General features: G+C 39.5%; 1 non-coding gene across 1 annotated transcript; it reads left to right on the forward strand.

Moving 5' to 3' along the window:
- The first annotated feature begins 17,345 nt into the window (after nucleotides 1-17,345).
- Nucleotides 17,346-19,643, forward strand: LOC104439313. Its single transcript, XR_005549362.1, has one exon. It is a non-coding gene; the product is annotated as a hypothetical protein (transcript).
- The last annotated feature ends 1,064 nt before the right edge of the window (nucleotides 19,644-20,707 follow it).

Consider the following 20,707-nt stretch of genomic DNA (forward strand, 5'->3'; position numbering starts at 1 on the left):
TGATAATCTCTCCATAAATCCCAATAAACATGGACGGATTAATCCACTTTCTTCAAAGCAATATCTAGTTACATTATAACCAAGTACATCACGTTGCTGTCGAGTGTTCTTATGCTTACTTGAAGTCTAGTATTCCAGCGGCCACTGCCGATTGAATTTGCTCGTCGTATGGGAGGCGATGATGTGCAGTGAATGGAGGAAAAAGATTGGAAACAGGATTGATTGATGCTTTACATGACCCTTGGTCCTCTGTTCATGTCTGGAAGGCCATTGAGAATAGCCTAGCCAAGATGGCCTTACAACAGTAGTTTAAAGACAAGCTGGTGGGAGAGGAAACCAGCCGCCTCATCTAATCTCAAGATTCTGACTTTTTCATATGATTTCTCAGGCTTTAATATGTCAAAAGTAGAAAATGTAGAAGTGTAGAAGAATAGGAAGTTGGAGACTACCTATAATTTTACCACAACTTGCTAAATAACTCTGCAAGGAGAACCAGAAAAGACCAATGAAAGATTCTAGCAAAACGAAGAAAAAGCAAAAAAGAAGCAGCAGCAAATTTCCCTATGAATACCATTTCTATTAAAATGAATGGGTGGCGATTGGTAGGAGGTGGCAAGTGATTTTTTAAAGATTATATTCGGGATAATGACACAAATGATCCCCAACTTTGGTCTACTGTGCAATATTGTTCTTAAACTTTTAATTTGTTTAATATGATCCTTCAAGTATTTGTAATTGTTTAGTATTGGCAAATGTTCAAATGTCGCATTTTCCATTCAAGTTGAATGGATCTTGTTGATTATAACTTTGAATTAGTTACTTTTGAACTGTGGACAAAAAAGAAGAAGTTACACATGGATTATGCATGTAAGATATTCATCTTAATCAAGGATAAAGTAATTTACGTTATCAAATAATGACTGACATGCTAATAACCTAATTTTTCTTTTCATTTTCCAAAGTAGATGGATGTAAAATGGACATGTTGTGAAAGAAAGCAAGGAAGAACAAGGAAAAAACATGGGAAATTTTTGTGTATTCTATTATGTATCCAAATAATGTACAATGCTCTACAGTTATAGCACTAGGCATGTATAAGAAAAAGGAAATAAAAAATATTACAAAATCAATTCCAATATTAGATTGATATTAATTGATATGACATATCAATCTAAATAATATTATACAAGATTGCATATCTTCCAACACTCCCCCTCAAGTTGGTGGCTTGTAGATGTCCAAGACAATTAGTTTGCTTAATAGATATGCGTGTTGTCTCTGACATAGGGGGTTTGGTGAAGACATCTGCAGGCTGTTCTATAGTCCCAATTTCTCTTGTTTCGATTATCTCCTCTTAAATCTTCTCTTGAGTGAAGTGACAATCTATTTCTATGTGCTTTGTTCTTTCGTGCAATACAAGATTGGACGCAAGTTTAAGTGCTACATTGTTATCACAAAACAACATGGTCGGTCCCTTTGTTTGCACCCGAAGGTCCTTAAGCAAGCCTCACAGCCACACTATTTCACAAGTGGTCTTTGTCATAGCTCGATTTTCAGCCTCCACTAAAGATAAAGACACGGTTGACTGTTTTTTTTTTTTTTTGTTTTCCAAGAAAGTAAAAATTTTCCCAGCATGATGTAGAATCCTATAATCGATCTTTTGCTCATCAGACAAGTTGTGTAATTAGCGTCATAATAAGTCGTCATCTCCATGTTGCACCTTTTTGAAAGAAGAATTCCAAGTTTTGGACATTTCTTCGCATTCATATGGGACTGCTTTGGCTTATGCATAAATTGACTAAGTGTCTACACAACATAACATATATATGGTCTAGTCATGGTCAAATATATTAGCTTTCCTACCAGCTTTTGATAACGTGACGGGTCTCTTAGAACAGGATCATCTTGGAGATTTCCTTCATCATGGTCCATTGTAGTTAACTTGACATTTTGTTCGATTGGAATAGCTGGCGGTTTGCTTCCCGATAGACCTGCTTCTGATATGATCTATAGCATGAATTTTCGTTGACCGAGGGAAATCACTTGATTTGATTGAGCAATTTCTATTCACAGAAAATATTTGGGTGATCCCAAGTCATTTATGTGGAATGTTGAATGCAGGTATTCCTTGAAGCTCTTTATGGCAATTGCATTGTTACCCATAATGAGTATATCATCAACGTATATTATTAAATATATGGATGATGTACCTTTTGTCCATATAAAAATAGCGCAATCATATTTGGACTGTTATTAGATTGATATTAATTGATATGGCATATCAATCTAAATCCTAAAGAATATTATACAAGATCGCATATCTTCCAACATGTTGGCTCATCATTTTTAAAAATCCAATTTAGCATATAATAATTCATGTCTTCAAATAATGGCTCATTTGTTTTTTGGGCAAATAGAAGGATTATATTGAATATTTATCGTAGTTCAAGGACTATATTAAACAATTGAAAATCTAGGGATTGTGTTACATATTAAGTTAAAGTTCAGGAACCATTCGCATCGATTTTTCGTATCTTTGTCAATTACAAAACTATGATTAAAAGTTTGGTTCTAATAAGACTTTGCACCCGATGGATCAAACACCTGAACATAATTGGTTTCTTAGATGAATTTAAAGATCATTATTGTGGGGCACTCCCAAATTTTATTGGGATAATTACACGTGTTTTAGATTAACGTCTTGAAATTGGTTTGGTTTTATTAAATACAACAATAATAGACAAGCGATATGTGATTAGGCCACAGAAATGCTTTCTTACTCAGCTTCGCGACTTCGAAAGTTTTTCGAAGACCATATTAACTTGCATGTTTGTTACGTTATAAAAAAAAAAAAAAACAGAGTTAATTACATATTAATGGCTTGGCATCTCTCTTCAGGAAGAGCTCTTAAGAAAAAAGAGAAAAGCTCTTACTATAAGAGAGATATCAAAATATTAATTCTTTGCCCATTAAGCCTAAGTTTAGAAATTATTTGCATCAATTATGTCACATAAAATATTTTCATTTTACATTGCTACCAATTGAGATAATCTGATTAATTTAAGTTGGAAATTGTTAATGTGAACACCAATTATCCTATATGATATAGCCAATATTAATGTGGATATTTTTTTAATAATTTTTTTTTATTTTTTTCTTTTCTTTTTCTTTCCCTTCTCGTTCCGTCGGATCACCTAACAGCAAGACACGGTACCGTACAATCTCAGATCATGAAAACCTGACCGACAGTTCCAAACCAAAAAAAGAAAAAAGAAAACCTGACTGACAGTCAATGGAGAAAAAAACAACCGAAACTCGAAACACATGAACATCGAGCCAGTAGAAAGTTCAATGCAACCTAAAAAAACTAGAACAGCTAAAGAAACGGAGAAATTCGGAGCTGAATCTTGATAATCGATCGAAGGAAAAGGAAATGCGAGGATTTACCTGAGCTGGAGTAGCTAAGGGTGCGCATGATAAAATTTATGTTTCTCGATTTCTTTGTTTCTCTGTTCCCCTAACAGGTTTGGAACAATCCGTTTGGTAACACAATCTGATTTCTCTATTTCTGAAACAGATTTCTATTCTAGAAATAGAGAAATCGAAGAAATCGAAGCTGAAATTTTTAGCTTCTCGCTTTTGAAACGAGAAATAGAAATCTTTTTTTCTAAACTTTTCAATTTAGTCCAAAATATTTTAGATCACTAATATTGAAATAGAAATAGAAATAGTTAATTTAGTTCAAAATATTTTAATAATTTTTTAATATAATCATTTCAATCAATATTGATTGAAAATCTTAACCATTGGGTCAAATGGTGGGAATTGAATGAACAAGGCTTCATTTGTTGCACGCAAGAGATTTCACGCATGGTAATAGTCAACTTGCCACATTCATATCTAACGAGTCTTTCTTCACCTACTCTTTCGTAGTACGCCAGACAACGGCTCTATCTAGCTAACTATTTTTTTAATCATAAACTTCATATTGAGACGGTAAAAGGGGTCAAATCATTAGGGTTTCATCCGATTTTTCTTTTATAAGGAAAAGAGATCTAATAAGGAATCCGTTGTTCTTGTAAGAGTGTTGATGAAAATACAGATTTTGATAATAAATTTTTAAATAATCCTAGTATTGATAATTTTGAAAAAAAATTGGTGAGGATTTTTTTAACAAAATTTGGAAAGAAATTGGAATTAGACTTGAAGTTAGGACTTTTTTAGGAGATTAGACTATTATAATCATGGCTATCATTAGACTTATTTGATTAATGTGAAATCAATTTCGGCAAAAACATAACAACATATTCACTACAATTGAATTTCAATTGATTTTTTTTTGCCACATTGTTTATTTTTCGAAAGAAAATATTACGTAATACGAAACGTAAACACATGTAATAGGAAATTCCATGAAATTGTATTTTCAACTTTTGTAATGTATTAGTATTATTTCGACTATTATTTTGTATTTGAGGATTTCCTATGTTGTCATCTAATCAATTTCTATTCCTAGAAATTGAAATTTTATTCTGTTATCAAACGGATTTTTGTTCCAGAAATAGAAATTTTGAGTCATTATCAAACGGGTTTCTTTGCTCAAAAACTTGTCCGAGGAATAGAAATCGATAAATCAATTTCTGGATCAGAAATTTTGTCATGCGCACCCTAAGAGTGAAGTGAACTCAGCCAATCGAGCTAGATAGACTACGATTCCTTAGGGTTTGAAACAGAAATCACCAAACTCGAGAGAGGGAGGGGGGTGGTCCTAGATGGTGTCCTCACTGGAGCTTGCCCCTCATATAGGCGAGGCCCAAAGAGATCGACCCTCTCCTGTGGCGGCGAGGGCAATCCTTGCTTAGACAAGGTCAGTTCTTGTTGGTCATGGCTTGTGCCGGCTACAAGTGAAAAAAGAAGAGAAAGAATTTTTTTAAAAAAAATATAAAATATAAAAATGTCTATGTCAATATTAGTCGTGTCACGTATAACAATTAGCGTTAACTTTGGTAATTTTTTACTCAAATTGGCCGGATGGACTAAATTGGTACTAATATAAAAATATTTAGGATTAAATTAATTCAATTGAAAGATTTCAAATCGAATTGGTATTAATGTAATAAGTTTAATTTTTTTAATACTTTTCCCGTTTTATTTGCAATGTTAATCATGATACATTTTCCAAGCTTCAATGTAACATCAAAAAATAAAATAAAATACATGGTATGTCTATTATTGAACAGGAACGCTAGTCAATCGACCTTTTTAAATCACCTAATGATTAAAGATAGAGAAAATGGAAGCTCGTGACCTTTGAGACTTGAAGACTTCCATAATTTGCACATCTATGAATGATGGGCATCATTTTCTCGAGTTTTGATAGTCTATCGGATTTTGGAGGGAAGCAAAATACACTAGAAAGTAGGCAAAAGAAAGCCCACAGCAGATTTTCACTTGCCAAACGGTATAAACACCAATCTCCTCTGAATGAAATCTCTTCTCCTCTCCCCAAATCACTCATTAACCAGACATAGTCAAATAGTTGTTTGTAGTCGTGATAACAGCCCTGAATTTCCACGTTCAAACTGTGAGGTTTAAATGCTTCGTTCTTGATGGTATGTAGTAGTCCATGACCGCTTCTTTCTTCCTCTCCGCCATGGAGTCTCCCTTCTACCGCTTGTGTAGTCTCCCTCTACCATCTGGGTAGGTCTTGTTGCCATTCTCCTCTCTGATCTTGGAGCTTCTGCTTGCTTCGGTTCTCCGTCTCTTCCCCTTGTTGAATTTCCTTCATCACGATGTCTAAACTTGAAAATCTCCATTTGAGTGCTCAGAAACCCTAATTTCTGCCCCTTCGCTCTTCTTTCACCGATTTCCTTCCCCTCAAGGTACCCCTCCTTCATCACTCATCTGAGCTCCCTTCAACCCTTAAATCCACGAGTCATCCAATTTCCCATTCCCCTACAAACAAAATATGGCTGATCAGAACAACGAAGATAGGAGACTTGTGGCTCTCTGCAAAAGTATGGGCAACCTCTGGAATGCAGTCGACGTCGTCGATATCCTAGGTGTAATCTCTCCTGAAAAATTACTTGAGTGTCGCAAAACCTTATTTGGCTGAGTTTACACAAACCTTGCTTTGAACTTCAATGCTTTTATAAGCCTTATGAGAAAAGCTTGGAGGACGAAGAACTTTACCTGTGCGACGTTGGAACCTGGTTTTTTCTCCTTCTCCTTCCAGTCGGAAGTTGAGAAACAGAGAGTACTCCAATCTGGGCCTTGGTCCTTCTCCAGCCATCTTCTCGTACTTAGGCGGTGCGAACCTGACACACCTGAGTTCTATTATGATTTTAATCATTGTGATTTCTGGGTAAAGTTTATTGGCTTACCTTATGGGAGAGTTACCTATGATGTTATTGAGGCAATTGCTTCCAAACTTGGAGTAGTTGTCGAAGTGAAACTAGAGGAAAAGGGAAATAGCACCTATAAGGTGGGTAAAGTCAGAGTGACACTACCATTAGCAAACCCTCTGAAGACAAGTGTGGTAGTGAATCTAGATAGCAAAAGGCTCTAGGTTGAATTTAAATATAAACGACTGCCTTACTATTGTTATTCGTGTGGCAGAATTGGCCATTATGCAACGGAGTGTGCTGAAATACCCTACAAGGAATCAGGGTTGGAACAGAACTTACTACCCCGATGTGGCGACTGGCTGCGAGCTGAGGTGAGGGAACTAAGCCCCTACGGCAAAATATTTTATGGGAAGCAGGAGCTCCCTCCTGAAGAAGTGGATGTAGTGCCTGAAACCCCCTTATCTCCTGCACCTGTAACAGAATGGAACAATTTATCATTATCTCATCATACACAGGTTTGCAATACCTAACCAGGGGAAAGGAAACTTACCAACCCTCCTCATCTCGGGAACTTATCTTGGTTGAAGAGAAAAGCCCACAGAAGAGGGGCAACTGCTGCATTGATGAGGAATCAGTATTGATACTACATGAGGAACGGATGAAGGAAGCTGAAGTAGGGCTGGATGTGACCCCTCCTACAAAGCCAAAAGGGAAATGTGTGAAGTCGACTAATTCAAAAAAAGTCAAAAGATTCTGTCCATATGGAGCACAAACATCATCTCAACACTCAGAGGACAATACTTAGCTAGTGGAAACACCTATTAGGGTGGCAGAAATGTCGGATCAATGGGCTCTGGTGGCTAGCCCTAATAAGCCACCACTTTACCCATGAAACTTTTAAGCTGGAATTGTCAGGGGTTGGGCAATCCCCTGACAATCCAGGCTTTGCAAGTCACGGTGACTCAAGAAAGGCCCAATCTCGTTTTTATTATGGAAACAAAAAACCCAGAACAGAAAGTGCTTAGATTAAAAAGGAGATTAAAGTTTTAGAACAGTTATATAGTTAACCCAGAAGGTACAGCAGGGGGCTTAGCTTTATTCAGGGATGATCAACTGCATTTATCCATCAACTCCTCCTCAGCTATAGCAATCTTCACCCAATGTCATCTGAAAGACAGCAATCAGAGAATGAATATCATTTTTCTCCATGCTCCAAATGTTTTCAAAGAGAGAATACGGCTATGGGAGCAGATTTATTCAGTAAGTGTGCACTATCGAGTACCATGGCTTTGCTTGAGTGATTTTAACGACATCCTATATCACTGGGAGAAAGTGGGTAAATACAGAACAAAAACTTACAGGTTAGCAACTTTCAAAGACTTTGTCAATCCGTGTTCCTTGATGGACCTGGAATGTAAGGGGTGCTCTTTCACCTGGTCAAATAAACGTGAGGGAGAGAATCTGGTGAAAAAGAGGCTAGACAGAGCTTTCTGTTCGCTTCAGTGGAGAATTACTTACCTAGAGGCTGAATGTATTGCACTCCCGGCGATAGGCTCGGATCATACTCCTCTCCTGATATCCCTGGCTCAACTAAAGCGTAGAAAATGAAAGCAGTTTAAGTACGAAGCGTACTAAACTAACGATGCAGAATGTAAAACCATAGTCAGAGATACCTGGAATGAACCTGCTTTACATGATCTTAATGTAATGGAGAAACTATAGAAAGTACAGCAGCAGTTGATATAGTGGAGCAAAAGCAAGTTTGGCCATGCTAAGAAGAGGATCACCTGGCTAAAAGGTGAACTCCAGAACTTGATGAATAACACATAAATCAATGGAGAATCAGCTTGAGCGAAAAAGTTAACTCAAGAAATTGATCAACTATGGTGACAAGAGGAGATGTATTGGGGCATGCGGTCAAGGATAAGCTGGATAAAGTGGGGTGATAAAAACACTCGATTTTTTCACGCGACGACAATTCAGAGAAGATGTCGAAACCAGATTACAATGCTGAAAAATGAAAGTGGAGCTTGGGTACAAGGGGAACAACAACTACAAGGAATGATAGAACAATATTACAAAAATTCATACACATCAGTGGGCTCCCGCAACTGGCAACCCATATTACAACTCATCCCTATCTTAGTAGATGACCAAATGAATCATACCTTGATTGCTCCAATTACAGGGGAGGAAATTACTAGAGCCATGCAGCAGCTAGGAGCCTTCAAGGCACCTGGTCCCAATGGGTTTCATGGCATCTTCTATAAAGAACACTGGTAAGCAATCTCCAAGGATATCCATCAAGCAATGCAGCTCTTCTTCACCTCTGGCCATCTAGATCCTGCACTCAACCGAACACTCATCACATTAATAGCCAAAATCCCACACCTTGAAAAACTAGAGCAATATCGCCCCATCAGCCTCTGTAATTTTCTTTACAAAATAACCTCCAAAGTATTGACAAACAGGCTTAAACCAATTTTACCACACATCATCGCAGAGGAACAGAGTGCTTTTGTGGGAGGCAGGCAAATTTAGGATAATATATTGATAGTTTAGGAGGTGCTACACAGATTACGAACTAGCAACAAGAAAAAGAAGTTTCAAGCTGTTTTAAAATTGACATGTAGAAGGTGTATGACCGCATTGAATGGGACTTTCTTAAAGCATGTCCAACAAAATTGGGATTTTGTGACCTATGGGTACAGTGGATCATGCAGTGTGTGACCACATTAACATTCAGCATAAATTTTAATGGGGAGCCCTTACCTTTCTTTAAGCCCACCCGTGGCTTACGCCAATGTGACCTACTCTCACCTTATCTCTTTATCATTGTGGCCAATGTGTTGTCTATCCTGATGAAGAAAGTTGTTCAGGAGGGTTCACTTACAGGAATCAAATTGAACAACCACTGCCCTACTTTGTCCCATCTACTTTTTGCAGATGATTCGATCTTCTTCCTGCATGGCACAATTGTAGAATGTCAAAACTTGGCTGATATCTTAAATCAATACTGCTTTGCTTCAGGTCAGGCAATCAATCTCAACAAATCAGGCCTTTATTTCAGTAAAGGATGTCCTACAGCTCTAAAGAGAAACATGGCAACAACTCTCAGAGTTCTAGAAATCACAAAGACAGGGAAATATTTAGGCATACCTTCAGACTGGGGGCACTCCAAGAAAGACATGTTCGCATGGATCTTAGCTCGGGTCAATTCCAAACTAGATAGTTGGAAGGAAAAATTGTTATCAAAAGCAGGAAATGAAATACTCCTGAAAGCAGTAATACAAGCCATCCCTCAATATGCTATGTCAATATTCAAAATACCTATATCGATTTGCAAAGCAATTGAGAGGAATGTTGCATCCTTTTTGGTGGAAAAGTAATGAGAAAAATGCTGGAATTCATTGGAAGAAGTGGGATTTGCTAAAAACCAGGAAGAGCGAAGGGGGTTTGGGTTTCAAAGATCTACAAATCTTCAACACAACAATGCTAGCTAAGCAGATGTGGCGTATCATTCAAAATCTAGACTCTCTGTTAACAAAAATTCTGAAAGGGCTGTACTACTCACACTATGACATCTGGAATGCTGGTAGAGGTTCACGTCCCTCATGGGGTTGGCAGAGTATCATCAAGGCTAGGGACTCCATAGCTCCTCAGGTCATGCACATGATTGGCAATGGAAAGAACACAACAATTAGAACCGATTGATGGCTAAAAAGTGGCCCCATAGGAGGCCTAGCAACAGATCAAGAGCCAGCCAAAGTTGCATATCTCATAAACCAAGGTACAGGCACATGGAATGAAATTCTACTACATTCTATGTTTGATGAAAGAAGAGTTAAGGAAATTTTAGCCACATTCATTGGCTTACCTAATGAAGAAGATAAACTGGTATGGATGCATACAAAATCGGGCGATTATTCAGTAAAGAGTGGCTATTTTATATTCAGGGAAGCCACAATTAGATCACAAGACAGACAAGCAACCTCATCTTACCAAGTTAACCCCAACCTTTGGAAATATATTTGGCAGTCCACAACCTCGCCTAAAATTAAACTTTTCCTCTGGAACGCATGCAATAACGCCCTAGCTACAATGGAGAATTTACACCATCGAAAGATCGTACCTTCTCCTCTATGCCCCCTCTGTAAACAGGAAGCATAAACCCTCGAACATACACTCCTTCTCTGCCCATGGACTGCCAAGGTTTGGAACTCGGCTCCCCTGCATTTACAGATCTCCGGATTCGGCCTCACTCGGTTCGAAGACTGGATTTGCAGCATACAACAAAATCCAGTTACCTCCGACAAATTCAATCACATAGCGGTGGTGTTATGGAGTATTTGGAAAGAGCAAAATCAGTTTATTTTCAATCATCAAACCCCAAGACCGCAATCAACAATTGCTAGACTAGAGGCGTTAACAGAGAGTTACATAGCAATAAACGGTAAATCTAATAGTAAGAAGGAGACTGAACACTCATCTGGAACCTGGCTTCCACCCCCTCCAGGTACGCTCCGAATCAATATAGATGCATCTTTTGCTCCGACCCGACAGATGACTTAACATCCACTGATGTGAGAGATCCTCCTCGACACAGAGCCGCCATCGCTTGCGTTTGTCGAGATCACCGAGGTTTCTTGGTGGACGGTTTCGCGAAGCCAGTTGACGCTACTTCGGCTTCTCAGGCGGAGGCGATCGCAATGAACGAAACCCTAGATTTCATCGAGAACCGAAGCTTTATCTCTCCACAAGTACACTCTGACTGCCTTTCTCTTGTGCACGCGTTAAAGTCTTCTACTGAACTTAGTTGGGAAGTGCAATCGATCGTGAGCCGGGCCCAAGCCAAACTCGCCCACCTTCCGGGCCTCTCCCTGGCCCACTGCAGCTGAAGCTCAAATTGCCTCGCGGATTGGACAGCTAAGGCCTATTGAAACAACACTTTACCCCATAACTGGATATCCAACCCCCCTGCTTTAGTTGATCTTTTATGCACTGATGTTCTTGGTGTTATATTCCCTCATATGAAATAGTAAATCAAGTGCTGCTGTTTGCCGTTAAAAAAAAAAGATAAGACATTAAATAATTTTTATTTGTAATTAGCAAATGGCTTATTTAACTTATTTATCGTGACTTTTACCACAGATGGTTTTATCTATGAACATCTTTCAGTAATAAACAAACAAAAATTAAATTCTTAAGCATCTGAACGTACTATAAATTGGATTTTTCCCATTAATATCTAGATGCATGATGACTTTTTTTGTCTTACTTTGTCTTTAGAAGACTTCACGTAATTCTACATGCATCAACTTTTCTTTCTTTGGTTTGAAAGCACCTCGAGTAAATACTAACAATTAGTGAATTGGGAATTATCAACTATAGTCGTTCAAAACAAAGTTGTTCCCAACGCGAAATTAGTGAGGTTTGGTGTCTATGGATTGCACTTGTGTCCAAATCAAGTCAACTCATTTCAAATGATTGGTAAACCCCAAATTGATCTAACTTTTCAATGAACGGAATGATTAGATTTTTAGTTATATATGTTACAAGATTTATATATGAATTGCACATTCAAATTGCACTCATTTGATCTATTTCCAGTGGCCTAATTTCGTCCAAGCATGTTAAATAAGAGGGTGTTCAACTTTTCCATTTTCACGCTACAAAATATGGACAGTAGCTTATGAATTACCTACATTTGCATATGAATATTCCTATTTCATGCTTTTCATGATGCTATTTTTCTTCTTAAACAAATGGTATGTCATATACTAGAATATCTATTTTTTTTCGAAAGTAAAAAAAGTACATGATAACATGATTGATGCACATTTGTTCACTTTACTCTATAGATATCAATACTGAAACTAACATATTTTTAAACAAAAAATGCATACAAAATAGGCGGAAAAATTGTCCTAAACCCATTGTATAGTGGTCAATTTAGTTTAAAATTTTTAGTTGTGTTAGTTTAGATCTATGTCTATTGTATGACGGTCAATTCGATTCTAAACTTTTCAATCGTGCCAATTTAATCCTTAATAAGGATTTGCAAATAAAATCCTTCAGCAATTTTGGCCAAAATTACCAAGAAGGACTATATTAGAAAATCGTTAAAAGGTTAATAACTAAATTGGTAGGTTGTCAAAAGGTTTAGAACTAAATTGGCATAATCATAAGGTTTCGGATTGTATTGGCCATCGTACAATAGGTTTGGAACTAAATTGGCATAATCAAAAGGTTTAAGATTGTATTGACTCTTGTACAATATGTTTGTGATTAAATTGACATAAATAAAATATTTAAGACTGGATTAGCCGCCATATAATATGTTTAAGACTTTTTAGAGAATTGTCCCCGAAATAAACTGTTGATTCATCTAATTTTTTTCGCTGTGAATTCCACAATCGAATATTATTTGGACGTTAAATCAATTTTCAAGCAAACAGAAAAAGGGTAGGAGTTGCACGTGGTATTATTCTTTCCGCACAAATCATGAAAGTAGCTTTCACTTTTTCTTCTTCTTCTTTATTCCATTTCTAATCCTTATTGAGTTCCATTTGCAAACGTTGTTTTGAATCCCCAAATGCGATCAAGCAGGCGGTGATTCGAATTTTAAGTAACAGAAGCAAAATGCTAAATTGTTTATAAAAAAAAGAGATCGAATGGCATAAGGAACAAAGAAATGTCTTTGTGGAGTGATTCCTAATTTGGGCAGCCCACACGTGGGTTGATTCTAATTACGAAACTTCATGTTCTCCCTACATCACAACCCTGAGATCATCCTAGTTGACAACAATGGACAGACGATAGGTGACTTACAAAATCATAAATTTCTCTTATAATCATAAGGAAAAAAAAAATTCCTTTTCGAATATTTTGAAGAGAATGCTGAAATAAAAAGAATTTTGTTCCCTATAAGTTCAGATGAATGGGCTTTCATGTTTAAATTCTGTCCCGAATCGATCACATACATTTAAGGTGCTTCCCCCTGTTTTCTTGGATGCTTTCTTTGGGGAAGGTGTTGTCTCGCTCATAGTGTGAAAAGCAAAATAGTTGATCAGTTGCCCTATTTTAAGGTCATAATATAGTCCTCGCGAGATATGGCATCATCCCACTTTTCACCGTTAAATTGAAATAAAATAGATCTCGACTTTTTGGCAGTTTTCAATATGGACGGTTGTGATTCTTTTGCTTTTCGATCTAATAGTCAAAATCTGTGGAGGCATCGTGTTCATGAGAAGACCATAAACTCGCTCACCTAAAGAGTACAAGTATTCCTTTGTATTGTAAGTTTCCATGGGGAAACATACATTAAAACTTGCCCAAAAAATGTAAAGCACGATATGCAGATGAAATAACAACAAATCGACGATTGAAGCCAGAAAAAAAGAGCATTACAGCATTACGAAGATAGATAGAATAATAATAATAGGGGCTGTTGGCATTTATCTTCTTGACCTATGCATTGATTCTAATTATGTGAAGAAATTCTTTGCCTCGGAAGGGACTATAGGGATTTGTATGTTATGTGCTAATTGTGTAATCAATCATCATCCAATATTTCCCTCGGTCATTCAAGGATTTTCCTCACAAAACTCCTAGAGACAAATTCTAGAAATACTCAGGAGATTCTAATGCATAATACTCTCAAAAGACTATTTGGGCACTGGCCCATTTAATGTTTTGAGTAAAAAAACCAAATTCCTAGAGATATATACACAATTTCACTAAAAAGTATTTGTTGGTCATGTGGTTATGTTATTATTTCTTCATGTTGAAGACCATGATTCTATTCTCAAATAATGCAAATATATATTTTTCTTTACAAGAGGCTTCAAAATTAGTTTAGAACCGGTTCAATTTGGGAATTAGACTGATTGAATTGGTTCTCATGTAAAACCAGCGGTTCTGGCCTTGGAATTGGGAACCGAGCTAGTCCTAGGCCGATTTTAGGTTTGTGGAAATGGGAGCGGAACTGATTGATTTGGCCTCGAATCCATTGGTCAAGGTTGGAATATTGAGCTGGATCCGGTACTCATCCTTAGTTTTACTCTTTAATTAAAACAGATGAGGTCCTGCATGCTTTAATTTTTGTTTATTAAGTAAAATATTTAAAAGAAAGTGGTCTGTCTTGCTACAGTTTACCTCCTTTTCGGCCGGAGTAACTTCCTCCAACATCGCTACTCAACTAGAAACATCATTCATACACAAACTCAACTAGAAACAAACACGATGTAACCCATCACTTAGAAGACAAGGGAACTATAGAAGGGGAAAAAAGGGCCTTTTGAGATTTACGCTGATGAAAAAGAAATGAAAAATGAAACGCAATTCTTATCATATATCTCAACAAACCGCGGTATCTCCCTTAAACTTTTCTTCATTCCTTCTCCTCTTCGTGCCAGTTCCAATGTCGCTCGTGTTTTGCATGCGTAGATTCGATTCCCATGCGGGGGGGGAGACGATTCTCTAGTGCACGTACAGTACTTTGTATAGGGCACGATTTCCTCTCTCATCTACGCACGTTTCGAATGCCGGAACACGGGATCGGCAAAAAAGTCGCTGTCGTGTCCTCTCGATAACGTGCGCGAAAGCAACAGCCAACGGAATCGATCCTTCCATTCGTCCGGCTAAATCTAGGGTTTCGTCTTGCATGAACTGATGATTCAGCCCCACCAAACTTCTTTCCCACAATGCACCTTTTGGCCAAGAAGTCATGTTGTATACGTTGTATTTGAGTTAATTATTCAACTATCTATGAAATTGATATACGAAGTGACGTAATCACTATAAGCAAGCTATATCCAAAGTACAAAGAAAAGAACTTATTTGGTATGTCTGTTTTGTTAACCATCATGGTGTATCAAACATTAGTCGTGACTCGTGTACTTGTCATTTCGCGCTTAATAAATGCTGTGATTCTTCATTCTTTTGAAAGACTTCTAAGTAATTTATAAGAACTTCCGTGTTAATTCCACGAGCTAGGTTAAAGTTGTGATTTATGCAAGTCTGTTCTTCCACATGCACGTACAAATGACCAAACCACGTGAACCAGTGCTTGACCTAGCCAGAAAGCAATCAAAGGAAAGAGATTATAAGAATAGTCAATGTAGATTATATGGAACTAGCATTCATAAAACTGAATTGTAATGTTTCAATAGGTAAAAAAAAATAAAAATAAAAATTAAAGAATTCTTGCAAAGAGAATGAAGGAGAAAACGCACTGATCCTAACTTGTGTTGTTTTCAATTATTTAAGGAGAAAATTGATGGAACCTTGGAGGATATTGAGACAGTGGGAATTAATAGACGATAGAGTACTTAACACAAAACAAGGATAAGCGGCCGAAACAAAGAGTTTAATTTGGAAACGATTGAAGAAACTCCGTTCTTAGCATTTTCCATTTTTACTTTTTTTAGTATAGTTTAAACTTGACATATGCTCTAATTAAGGGAAGACTAACGAGCACACGTGATGGAAATAAGGAAAAAGTTCCTAATCATCGTGATTAGGATTAGGATTAGGAATAGGATTAGCCACACGCCACAACCTGGACTAATTCTCCAAAGATTAAGATGGCCACTTCCATAGCGCAAAGTCAAAAGGGTCTTCCTTATATGGATTTCTGCGTGCACTAAGGAGAGGAAATCCGAAGACCTACAAATTATAAATAGTATGGACGACTGGGATATTGTTTTCTGATCCGAGCAATTCCACGGGTTTCTAATCCTATCCAATCCTCGACTTTGCCCATTCAATTTGACATACGAGTGATCCCGATTCCTAAGGAATCACATGGGCTATAATAGAAACCTTTTCGAACAGTTTGAGGTAGAAATTGATGGAGGATTTGCTTTGTTTATCAAACATTAACTGGAAAAGTAGACATAAGATGTTAAAATGAAAACTAACCAAAAAAAAAAAAAAAAAAAAACTAAATCTATTGCATTTGTGATAATTCAATTTTAAATCTTTCAATTATATCAATTTAGTTTTAAACCTTTTCATGTTTTGTCAATACAAGGCCAATGTTGGCAAATGGATGTTTGCCGTTCTATGTAATATTATTGATTCTGATTTGAATAAAATTTATTAATTTATATTTTTGAAAATTTATAGTATTCTATTTTATTTTCCTTCTTCCTTCATCCTCTCCCAATTGCTGGGCCTTAGAGATAGTCGATGATTGTGGGTGAGGTCACCCTCGCCAAATCCAATCCTTGCTAGCTTTGGGAGAGGGTCCACGTCCTTGGATTTGGAGATGGCGGTGAGTCTCACCCGAGGTTGACCCTTTGTTGGCTTTCGGCGAAGGCAACCTTGCGACCTTTGCTTGAGGCTAGTGAGGTTGACCCTCGTTGGTAGTTTGCCTTTGGCACATTGTTAATCATGGCCAAGGTTCGGTGATCGGCAAAGAAAAAAAAGAAAATCAAAATAAAAAAATAAATAAAAAATCTTGTTCACATCAGTATTGATAGTATCATGTCAGACAATTAACATTAAGTTAAAATTGATTGAGTATATTGCATTAACAAAACGTGAAAATATTTAAAGTTAAATTGACACAATTGAAAAATTTTAAAACTAAATTAATATAAGCGTAATAAGTTCATTTTTTTTTTTTTTTGGTTAATTTTCCTGATGTTTAGGTACCGTTGTCTATCGTTCACATACACACGGAAGTAGTGGGGGAGTGGGGGGAGCTTGTCGTTTTCCCGCGATTTGGGCACGGACGAGTCCGTTCAGTTCGCTGTTCAATCAGTCCCGACGACCAAAGCACTTCCTTTCTTCCTTCTTATTTTGGGTACACACAGCCACCAGAAATCACTTTTGCTTCTGCCGCAACTTGCTCACGCTTCATTCGCCCCAAACGGTACCGTCCCACTCCCACCACAACGCAGAATCCCAGTCAACCCACGAGTCAACACGAAAACACCTCCCTCGGACCTCGACCTTTCCCCCCACCGTGTCCATAAATATCCCCGCTCGGACAGATCAATCATATCGACATACCACAGCACACCCCGACAAAAACGTCTAGCGAATTCACTTGCCGAAAATGGTGATGGCCGACGTTAGCGGTGGCGGCGGCCACGGCGGCGGCTGGAGGGAGACGAGGTCGCTGGCCGCTCGCGCCCTCCTCGGGCGGTGGTTCATGGCCTTCGCCGCCCTCCTCATCATGTCGGTGGCCGGGGCCACCTACATCTTCAGCCTCTACTCCGGGGACATCAAGTCCAGCCTCGGCTACGACCAGACCAGCCTCAACCTCCTCGGCTTCTTTAAGGACCTCGGCGCCAACGTGGGCATCGTCTCGGGCCTCGTCAACGAGGTCACCCCGCCCTGGGTCGTCCTCTCCATCGGCGCCGTCATGAACTTCTTCGGCTACTTCATGATCTGGCTTGCCGTCACCGGCCGCTCCGCCCGGCCCCGCCTCTGGCTCATGTGCCTCTACATCTGCATCGGCGCCAACTCCCAGTCGTTCGCCAACACCGGCGCCCTCGTCACCGCCGTCAAGAACTTCCCGGAGAGCCGCGGCGCCATCCTCGGCTGCTCAAGGGCTTCGTCGGCCTGAGCGGCGCCATCCTGGCCCAGCTCTACCACGCCTTCTACGGTGACGACTCCGAGTCCCTCATCCTCCTCATCGCCTGGCTCCCCGCAGCCATGTCCGTCGTCTTCCTGCGCACCATCCGCATCATTGAGGTGGTCCGGCAGAAGAACGAGCTCAAGGTCTTCTACAAGCTCCTGTATGTCTCGCTCGGCCTCGCTGGGTTCCTCATGGCCGTCATAATACTGCAGAACCAGCTCCGGTTCTCGAGGATTGGGTACGCTGGAAGCGCTGCGGTCGTGCTCCTCCTGCTCTTCCTGCCGATTTTCATCGTCGTCAAGGAAGAGATTGCTCTCTGGAAGAGGAAGAGAGAGATCGTCATGAACAATGACCCTTCCCATCACCTCAAAGTAGTCGCCGAAACTCCTCCGCCACCACCGCCGCTGCACGCTTCCGAACCTGTGCTGGCGCTGCCTCCGCCGCAGCATACGGGGGCGTGCAGCTGCGGCAATATCCTCCGGCCTCCGGACAGGGGCGAGGACTACACGATCCTGCAGGCCCTCTTCAGCATCGACATGCTGATACTATTCACTGCCACCACGTTCGGCGTTGGCGGGACGCTGACGGCCATTGACAACCTGGCCCAGATCGGGAACTCGCTTGGGTACCCCTCCCGGAGCACCACCACATTCGTGTCCCTTGTCAGCATTTGGAACTACCTCGGCCGGGTTGTGTCCGGGTTCGCCTCCGAGATCCTCCTTACCAAGTACAAGTGCCCCCGCCCTCTCCTCCTGACCCTCGTCCTCCTGCTGTCCTGCGTCGGCCACCTCCTAATCGCCTTCGGCGTCCCCAATTCTCTCTACGCCGCGTCGATCATCATCGGGTTCTGCTTCGGCGCGCAGTGGCCGCTGGTGTTCGCCATCATATCCGAAATCTTCGGGCTCAAGTACTACTCCACGCTGTACAACTTGGGGGCCGGCGCGAGCCCCGTCGGGAGCTACATCCTCAACGTGAAGGTGGCGGGCCGGCTCTACGACCGGGAGGCGGCGAGGCAGATGGCGGCCGCGGGGCTGGCGAGGAAAGACGGCCAGGACTTGACGTGCAAGGGCGTCGAGTGCTACAAGACAGCGTTCCTGGTGATCACGGGGGCGACGCTCTTCGGGTGCGTGGTGTCCTTCTTTCTGGTGCTGAGGACGAGGAAGTTCTACAGGGGCGACATCTACAGGAAGTTCAGAGAGGCTTCCATCGATTTAACGGGTAGTAGAGATGATTCCAAAGCAGCGGCGGTGGAAGCAGAGGCGGCGGCGGCGGCGGCGGCGAATGGAGATAATCCTACGGCCACCGCTGCAGCAGCTGGGGACACGACTGCCGCCGCCGCGGGGGCTGCGCGGCAGGGGAGGGGGACGTGAAAGCTCACTCCGGGAAACAGAGCATGACAGAGAGATGGTTCGTTTCATTGCAAAACTTCAAGTTGTCCCACTAAAGTTTACCTCGCAATCGATAAATCATAGTTTAAGAAATGATTTGTACTTTATTTATCTCCGAAGATAGAAACTATTGCAGATCTTTTTACATCTTTTTGGCGGGAGGGGTGTTGCTGTTCTCATCATTGTAAAGTTACTAGCTCTTTAATGGCGAACAGGAAAGAAGAAAAGGTGTCCTGACTCTAGGGGTTCGTTTCGATACAAGAGCAATGATTTTCCTTTTCAAGAATTTGTATTAAACTTTATATTTATTTTGTATAATCTGAATCTATTTACATGTTATATAAACCTAAAGCTGATTTAGTTGTGATAAATTCAATTTAATTTTTTGACCATCAATAACATCAAAATGGTAGACTTGTAGACTTGTGATAAAATTATCTTAAACTAATTTTTTGACCACAAAAATCCTAAATTGATATATTCATGATAAATTTATTTTTCATTATTCTTTGTTAAATTTGATTAATGATTTGCCCATGATAAAAAGGTTAAATCATAACTTAGTACACCAATCAACTGTTGTGTGTTATCCAATTAAGTAATTTGATGGTAAAATTTAATAAAAACTAATATAGAGTAAATTTATTATATGTGTATCGGTTTGAAGTTTTAGTTCTTGTTAAATTAATCACAGATATACCAAATTGAGATTTTTTATCATATTAACCCAATTATATATTATGCTCGATCTTATTTTACTTAGAATATTTTAGTATTCATCTTACTTTTTGGTAATTGAATGTAAACAAGTTGAGCTTGCATATACCAAAACCAATATTATTTGAGCTTCGATTAACAAAGTATCGAGAATTCATTACATAGAGTCAGTGGTCGAGTTCGAGTTCTATCGACTTGAGACTCAACTGCACTCGTATTACCTGATGGATGATACCGATACAATATTTTGCACGTCAAAGGATATATATATTCATATGGTGGGAATGGATGAGGTTAGACAAATCTACAAAATACCCAACCTCGGAAGGATGTGATATATTATTCTTGGAAGAGATTTCACTTATCATGACATATAGTAGATGAGAACTACACATACTCACCGAGTGCCAAGCGATCGGGAGAGGCTTGAGGTCGTCGGCCATTCCTCTCAGTTTGTCGTTCCGTCGCCTAACACGACGATCTATATATCCTCTTTTTTTTTCTAATCAACACCTGTTTCTATGGTCCCCGGCACGATAGGACCATCCCGTGTGTGAATTGATTGAAGACTCCTCTCATAGCCGCAACGTTAAGGGGTTGCACACACTTTGGAGGGGGGCGTGAGGTTATTTTGTGCGGATGAACATCGGTGGACCACCTTC

Source organism: Eucalyptus grandis, chromosome 1 (genome assembly GCF_016545825.1).
Source record: "Eucalyptus grandis isolate ANBG69807.140 chromosome 1, ASM1654582v1, whole genome shotgun sequence".
Lineage (NCBI taxonomy): Eukaryota > Viridiplantae > Streptophyta > Magnoliopsida > Myrtales > Myrtaceae > Eucalyptus > Eucalyptus grandis.